Here is a 9,357-nt window from a genome sequence, read left to right as displayed (position 1 = left end):
TCATAGTTTAGTAAGGCGTCAAAATCGGACAAAAAAAGTCAAAAAATTTTTTGACCTCCAAAAGTCATAAAAAACGTCATAGTATAGTAAGGCGTCAAAATCGGACAAAAAAAGTCAAAATTTTTTTTGACCTCCAAAAGTCATAAAAAACGTCATAGTATAGTAAGGCGTCAAAATCGGACAAAAAAAGTCACAATTTTTTTTGACCTCCAAAAGTCATAAAAAACGTCATAGTATAGTAAGGCGTCAAAATCGGACAATAAAAGTCAAAATTTTTTTTGACCTCCAAAAGTCATAAAAAAACGTCATAGTTTAGTAAGGCGTCAAAATCGGACAAAAAAAGTCAAAATTTTTTTTGACCTCCAAAAGTCATAAAAAACGTCATAGTTTAGTAAGGCGTCAAAATCGGACAAAAAAAGTCAAAATTTTTTTTGACCTCCAAAACTCATAAAAAACGTCATAGTATAGTATGACGTTTTTTTCGGACAAAAAAAGTCAAAATTTTTTTTGACCTCCAAAAGTCTTAAAAAACGTCATCGTATAGTAAGGCGTCAAAATCGGACAAAAAAAGTCAAAATTTTTTTTGACCTCCAAAAGTCATGAAAAACGTCATAGTATAGTATGGCGTCAAAATCGGACAAAAAAAGTCAAAAATTTTTTTGACCTCCAAAACTCATAAAAAACGTCATAATATAGTAAGGCGTCAAAATCGGACAAAAAAATTCAAAATTTTTTTTGACCTCCAAAAGTCATAAAAAACGTCATAGTATAGTATGGCGTTTTTTTCGGACAAAAAAAGTCAAAAATTTTTTTGAGCTCCAAAAGTCATAAAAAACGTCATAGTATAGTAAGGCGTCAAAATCGGACAAAAAAAGTCAAAATTTTTTTTGACCTCCAAAACTCATAAAAAACGTCATAGTATAGTATGGCGTTTTTTTCGGACAAAAAAAGTCAAAAATTTTTTTGACCTCCAAAACTCATAAAAAACGTCATATTATAGTAAGGCGTCAAAATCGGACAAAAAAAGTCAAAATTTTTTTTGACCTCCAAAAGTCATAAAAAACGTCATAGTATAGTATGACGTTTTTTTCCGATAAAAAAAGTCAAAAAATTTTTTGACCTCCAAAACTCATAAAAAACGTCATAGTATAGTAAGGCGTCAAAATCGGACAAAAATAGTCAACATTTTTTTTGACCTCCAAAACTCATAAAAAACGTCATAGTATAGTATGACGTTTTTTTTCGGACAAAAAAAGTCAAAATTTTTTTTGACCTCCAAAAGTCATAAAAAACGTCATAGTTTAGTAAGGCGTCAAAATCGGACAAAAAAAGTCACAATTTTTTTTGACCTCCAAAAATAAAAAAATAAACGTCATAGTATAGTATGACGTTTTTTTCGGACAAAAAAAGTCAAACATTTTTTTGACCTCCAAAAGTCATAAAAAACGTCATAGTATAGTAAGGTGTCAAAATCGGACAAAAAAAAGTCAAAATTTTTTTTTGACCTCCAAAACTCATAAAAAACGTCATAGTATAGTAAGGCGTCAAAATCGGACAAAAAAAGTCAAAAATTTTTTTGACCTCCAAAACTCATAAAAAACGTCATAGTATAGTAAGGCGTCAAAATCGGCCAAAGAAAGTCAAAAAATTTTTTGACCTCCAAAAGTCATAAAAAACGTCATAGTATAGTAAGGCGTCAAAATCGGCCAAAAAAAGTCATATTTTAGTAAGACATCAAAATGTCATGAAACACCTCATAGTATACTAAGGCTTCAAAATTTGACAAAAAAGTCATATTTTAGTAAGACATCAAAATGTCATGAAACACCTCATAGTATACTAAGGCTTCAAAATATGACAAAAAAGTCATATTTTAGTAAGACCTCAAAGCTTAAATAACACTAAAACAGTTGTGGTACAAAAAAATTCACCGGCTTAAAATTCCTACATAAATTAGGGCGTGGTTACGTTGAGCGACAGCTTCATAGACAGGCATAGCTCGGTTGCGAGCTAAGTGGGTGGGGGGGGGGGGGGGGGGGGGTTTAACCTGCTGACCCGTAGAGTAACCGCCTCTCCGCCAAATATGGAAAGTACACTCCCACTAGTGGTGGGCGGATCGATCCAAATATCGATAGTATCGATACCAAGTTGGTATTGGTATTGGATTGATACTAGCCTGGTGAGATCGATTCTTTACTTTAAGCTCCGCTCTTGTTTCCAATGCTGCGGTTTCAGCAAAGAGGAAACAGCCAAGTCACCGGACTCGCCGCTCCTGTGTCAGCGCAGAGCAGGCACACTTTGCTCCCCCTCCCCCCTAGATGTTGCGATGTGACTTAGCAAACAAAGCAAACAAGCAAGTTGCCAGCTCAGGTTCATCAGCTCAGGGAGAAAATACAACAGAAGAATGTGGGATTTGTAAAAAGCTAGTCAGGTATAGTGGAAACACTATTATTCATATTTTCACTAGTTGTTTTTGTTTTGATTTTAATTTAATGTTTGTATTATAGTTTCTCAACAGTACTTTGTTTTGTACAGTAGTTTGTTTTGATTTGTTTACTGGTTTGCGTGCACTTTTTATTTAAGATTTTTCTGAAAAATATTTGATAATAAAGCATTTTCTATTTAATTATAAACTTTGTCCTAATTCTGTCCTGGGTTTTAACTATTTAATAACAAAAAAGGAAACATCACAAAAATCTTATTTTTTGAAAGGTATCGGTATCGGTACCAGTATCGGCGATACTGGCCCGTCTTTACTTGGTATCGGATCGATACCAAAATATGCAGTATCGCACACCACTAACTCCCACTAAAATCCAAGATGGCGCAGCTCAAAGGCCCATGGTTTGGTCACAAAACCGATTCCCCAAAACCAATGGGTGACATCACGGGTGCTACGTCCGTGGTTTATACAGTCTATGAACCTAGGAATCTACTTAAAAGAAGAGCAATCTTTCTATATTGTAAAGGAAAAAGCGCAAACTTTTATTTTATTCAAGAAACACATGCAGGTTCGGCAGATGAATGCTTTTGGAAAAATCAGTGGGGTAATGAAATATGGTTTTCTAATGACAGTAATCGATCAGCAGGGGTCACCATCTTAAAAGATTTAAAGGTCAGATATTACACGGTGTTAAAGACTTGTCAGGAAGATATATTATCTTAGTGGTTGATCTTGATCATAGCCAGTTTATTTTGGTTAATATTTATGCCACCAACAACAGGCATACCAACAATATACTGTTTCAGGATATTGAATCAAAAATTAATCAGCTATACTCGGTCTATCCCTTAGCTAAAATAATTTGGGGAGGAGATTTTAACACGGCTCTTGATGAAAGTATAGACAGATGGCCACCAAAGAACACAAACATAGACTGTACCCTCAACCATTCATGTTTACGAATGAGGCTTACAGACATCTGGAGAAAAATCCTCAGCGAAATGTGTATACTTGGAACGATAAGAACTTCTCCTTACAGTCACGCGTTGACTTTTGGCTTATCTCTAATGACCTTAGTGATCTGGTCACAGGTGTTTTATTAGAACCAGCTGTATTAACAGATCACAAAGCTATCTTTATTAAACATGTCCCTAAAACAAACTGTATGTACACATTTAACACTGGTTATTGGAAACTCAACAGCTCCTTACTGAAAAGTGAAGATCTTAAAGTAGAATTGGATGGTATTATTGACAAGTACTGGAGCCAGGCCCATAATTCAGGCTCTTATGGGCACTTTTGGGAGCTAATGAAATATTAAATTCGTACAGCTGCTATTAGAAAGGGAAAACAGTTGGCAAAATTAAAAAGAGAGGAGGAAGATAAGATTATCAAAGAAACTGTAAAATTACAAATGGAAACAAATGGAAACTTAACCAATCAAGATATATTAAACATGAATATACTACAAAATCAGTTATCTAACTGATTTTGTTATTTAACATATTTGTTATCTAACATTTATGAGGAAAAAATTTGAGGTGCCTTTATTAAATCACGGCGTAAATGGCTTGAGCATGGAGAGAAAAACACGAAATATTTTTTTAGTTTAGAAAAAAGAAATGCTGAATATATAACGGTGAGCAGGTTGATGATCAATGGAACATTAACAGATGACCCTAAATTAATTTCTCAGCATGTTTCACGGTTTTATCAAAAATTATACTCTTCAGTCCCGATCAGTTCTCCTATTGAACCCTTCCTAAAAAACATATCACCACATACTAATAAAATAAATGATAAATTCAAAGACTCCTGTGATAGATATCTTTATCTGAAATACTTGAATGTATAAATTGTCTCAAAGAAAACAAATCCACCGGGAAATGATGGTTTGACTGGTGAATTTTATAAAACCTTTTCTGTCAAACTTGGTCCTTTCTTATTGAACATGTTTAAGGAATCAATCCAAAAAGGTGAATTTCCAAGTACATTGAAACAAAGTGTAATTACATTAATCCCAAAACCAAACAAAGACAAAGCACACATAGAAAATTGGAGACCTATCAGTTTGCTTAACAATGATGCTAAACTATTTGCCTTAATTTTTGCTAAAAGACTAAAACAAGGTTTATATCAAATAATAGATGAACAATCTGGTTTTATGCAGAAGAGACATATTAGTAACAATATCCGCCTGATACTGGATATGATAGACTATAATAACCTAATACCTGATGAAAGCTTTATTTTATTTATTGATTTTTACAAAGCTTTTGATACAATAGAGCATAATTTCATGTTTAAAGCCATTTCTTTTTTTGGATTTGGAGAATATTTTCAAAAAGCTATTCAGACATTATATAACAATTGTAGCAGTTCAGTAAAATTAAAGAAAGATTCAATATACTACGTGATTTTGATGTGGATTTTTCAGGCCAGGCGATAGACCCAGTCAAGGGCCAGTTGAAGCTGGGTCCAGGTCCCGGCTGAGGTCCCCACACCTTAATCTTTACTCTCTTAAGTTTTTGTCTTCTCGAAAAATTCTAAGTGTTCAAATCTTCTTCAGAGAAAAATGCACAGAGTCAATCAGGTGTAGGAGATCAGAGAGGTTGAGTCCAGAAATCTTTATTCTACATACACAGAGTCTACAAGCATGAGAAGTCCTGCAGGAGCATCTGAAAATCTCAAAAGATACATCATATTATATACACAGGGTTGTACCCATCTCAAGGACACTTCTGGGCGTGAATTGGCATGTCTTTTTTCATTTTCCCTTTGTCTGGTTGGTGCATTTTTACCAGCGTCAAATTCTATGCCAAATTTGTCTTTTTTTTCCTAGACTTTGGCTGGCTTCGTCTCTCTTGGTGTCATTGCTTATCTCGTGTACCATTGATTGTCCATTTTTAACACGCATTTTATTTTTAATGGGATCTGAATTTCTGTTGTTTACTTTTTTTAAAAAAACTTTTGAGACTACCTCAAAATTAGCAACAGGTATGGTAGGAGTGAGTATGAGTGACATGAGTACAGCACATGAACTCTGAACAACATCAGCTGCCAAATAAGCAGCGCCAGTGGATAGCACATTCACAGGAGCATACACAGATGAGTAAAATATTGGAGAGTCAAAAGGGGAGCAACAGGAGCATGGTCATCTGTACAATGTACGGGACAGAGGGACAGAGGGACTTATACCTTTGAGGTTTAGTGTGGTGTCAAGGACAACCACAGGTGCAAGATGGGCTGTGCTCTGATGGAGAGCTTTGTGAGAGAGTAAGGGAGCGTGCATGTGTGTGTGTGTGTGTGTGTGTGTGTGTGTATGTGGGAGAGCAGCATAGGGAACGGTGCAGGAGCGTGCATGTGGCAGAGTAGAGGCGTGTGTGTGTGTGTGTGTGTGTGTGTGTGTGTGTGTGTGTGGGGGGGGGGGGGGGGAGAGCAGCATAGGGAACGGTGCAGGAGTGTGCATGTTGCAGACTAGAGGTGTGTGTGTGTATGTGTAGGAGATAGTGGAGCTGTGTCAGTGTGTGAGGGATAGAGTTGGGAGGGGGTGAGTGAGATGCAGAAGCAAACAGAGAATCAGGTCTAGGAAAAGCAGAACACAATAGGATTTGCACACTTAAAAATAAACAAAATATACAAACATACTGCACAAAATCTGACACTACAGTATTAGACAAGGCTGTCCAGTATCTCCTTTCTTATTTCTGTTAGTTACCCAAATAATGGCTTCTCATGTTAAGAAATCTCCCTTTCTAGGAATAAATGCAGTGGGTAAAGAGTTCAAAATTTGTCAATTGGCAGATGATACAGCAATCTTTCTGAGGGACAAAAATCAGATTTCCAAAGCCATAACATATATTAATGAATTTACTTATGTTTCAGGTTTAAGAATGAATTTGGACAAATCTGTTTTGTTTCCAGTTAAAACTTGCAATCTACCAGTTTGTCATGGGATCCCAGTTAAAGAAAAAGTTACATATCTAGGTGTTGTTATCTGTAAAAATATGGAGCAGAGACACAAACTTAATTTTAATCCCATTATTGAAAAAACAAAGCAGAAATTAAATTCATGGTTGATGAGAGATATCTCTATATATGGCAGGGTCTTGCTATCTAAAGCTGAGGGTATATCTAGATCAGTCTATGTCTCACTTTCACTATGTGTCCCAACACAAGTTATTAAAGAATTAGATAAGATACTCTACAACTATATTTGGAGGAAAAAGGCCCAGTACCTTAAAAAGGAGGTTATCAGAGGAAACAGAGATCAAGGTGGTCTTGAGGTTCTAGATTTTAATGTATTAAACAACACCTTCAAAATTAAATGGATTATACAGCTTTTGAAAAATCCCAATAGCATCTGGAATGCTTTTCCTAATTAATTATTTAACTCAGTTGGAGGCATTAATTTTCAGTTAAAATGTAATTTTTGCTTGGACAAAATCCCCATTAAATTAGCTACATTTCATAGACAGACTCTTTTAGCTTGGTCATTGGTATACAAACATATTTTTAGTCCCCACAGGTACTTTATATGGAACAACAAAGATACTGTACTGTACTGTACAAAAATAAATCATTGTTTAATCGCTTATGGTTTGACAATGGAATTTTGCTGATCGGTCAGCTTATAAATAGAAATGGTTTGTTGCTATCATACCCTGAGTTTCTGAATAAGTTCAGGATACCAATTACACCGAAGGAATATGCTTTTTGATGCTATTCCCTCTGGTGTCCGTTAATTAGAACCTGTATTATCACAGATATTAATGTTACATACTCCACTCAAATTTTTATTGAAAATGTAGGCATTAATTCTAAACAGTGTAGTAACAGACTTATAAGAAATTCTTTGAACGTTTATGTACCTTCCGCAGAAAAATTCTTTTGGTCTTCTATGATGGATGATTTACACTGGGAAAAAGCTTGTGGAGTTCTCAATAAGTATCGCATTAATAATAAAATGAAGAAAGTATGTTTTAAGATTATACATTGAATTTATCCTGTCAAAGATGTTTTAGAAAGATTTAAATTGGATATAGATTATACTTGTGATTTTTGCAAGTTAAACAAGGAAACTATATTTCATTTATTTTTCCATCGCACACATTCACTTAAATTTTGGACCAATATGCAATTATATATAAACCAAAAATTAAATACAAATGTACTTATTAATGTATTTGATGTGTTGTTATATTTTGTTGATTATACGCTAAAGAAAAATATGAACCATGCTATACAGATTCTTGTCATTCTTGGGAAATATCATATTCATAAATCGAAATGGTCTGGATCCAAACCCTCCTTTGTACAATTCACTGTTGAACTGAATAAATATGGACTCATTCTGGAACACATGGAGAACCAAAAGGCAACAAGGACTTTTAACATCCTAAAGGAACTGAATTTTATCTGAACTGTTAGAAATATTGCACCCATGGCATATGTGTTCTGTTCATTGTGTTTATGCACAATTTATTAAATAAAGTTGAGAAAAACAAAAAAAAGTCTATGAACCTAACGTTAGCCTGGGATGATTCCACACCGCTGGACTGGGTAAAACTAATATTTTGCATATTAAGGGCGGATACGAACGGCCCCTCCCATTTAGTGCTGCACGATTTGGTAAAAACGTGCGATTGCGATTATTGTGGACAATATTGCTTTTTGCGATTGCGATTACTTTTATATTATCTTATACATCTTCTATTATATTATAAATGAATGGTGTCATGAGTCCACTTGCTTGAATATCAAGGACAACACAGAATAATGATAGTTTGTGTATTTCTCAACTCAAAACATACACGTGACACATAAAAAATAAAAAACCTGAAGATTACACTGTTTGTTCCAAATAACGTAATAGAAAAAAATAAATAAAAGTTTGAAAATAAAGACATTTTCAAAATGTATCCGTGATTGTACGTTATGGTTCTTTCGGGCGGTTTTCAGTTTTATCTTTCACGTTACTTGGTCGGGCTTTTATTTGCATGCACTCGTCAAATTTTTCTCTGTGTTGTCTCAAATGTTGATAGAGATTGGTCGTATTACCTCGGGTCGTAACGACTTTAGCTTTGCAGGTTTTACACAGCACGTCTTGCTGTTCAGGGTCGTCATACCATAATCGAAAGTATCGCCATACAACAGAAGTTTGAGCCGATCCCTGTTTCTATTGAAGAAAGACAAGCAGGGTAAATTAAGAAAGAAGCCACAGACACATACACACACACTTAATTGTTTTTATTTGAGCAAAACCACATGCAAGCAACACAAAGCATCTTCAATAAAGTATTCATGTTAAAATCACAGTTCCACTTGCGTCCGTCGTGCGATCGGGTAAAATGCCTCTCCAAACCAAGCTCCCGGGCTGAATTTCAACCCCAGCCCGCCCCTGCTTACATCATTTACAAATCAAACATTTTGATGTGTTTAAGTTGCGTGTACTCTTGATTGGTGTCCATTCTTTTAGGTGACAGCAGTATTTTTAATACATGATGCAACTGGGTTGTTTTACAATTATGCTCTGGTTATATATGAGCGGGACTTTGTGTTGTGAGTCAGTTACTCAGGGTTATCCCCTTCAGTGGCCTGCCAAAACACATCTGAACCTTATTTCAGAATTTTACAATGCAGTAGAGAAGTGAGGCATAAAAAAAAAATCACTAGGTGGTGCTGATGTCTCTCACCTGGGTTCCTCTTTATCATTAACACACGTTCCAGTCTGACCAGCCCCCTCACATCCTGTCATGTTGTCCCGTCTGCTGTGCATCAGCTGGGTCTGAAATGGAAAACACAAAATCTTTATTAGGATTTAAGACAAACACTGTTCTCACAAAGCAGTAGTTACTGCTACCAGAGCTGCAAATAATTACTTTCATTACCAGTTCACTAACATCTGAACTAAT

The sequence above is a fragment of the Toxotes jaculatrix genome, chromosome 3 (genome assembly GCF_017976425.1).
Source record: "Toxotes jaculatrix isolate fToxJac2 chromosome 3, fToxJac2.pri, whole genome shotgun sequence".
Lineage (NCBI taxonomy): Eukaryota > Metazoa > Chordata > Actinopteri > Toxotidae > Toxotes > Toxotes jaculatrix.
Note: the sequence above shows the minus strand (reverse complement) of the source record.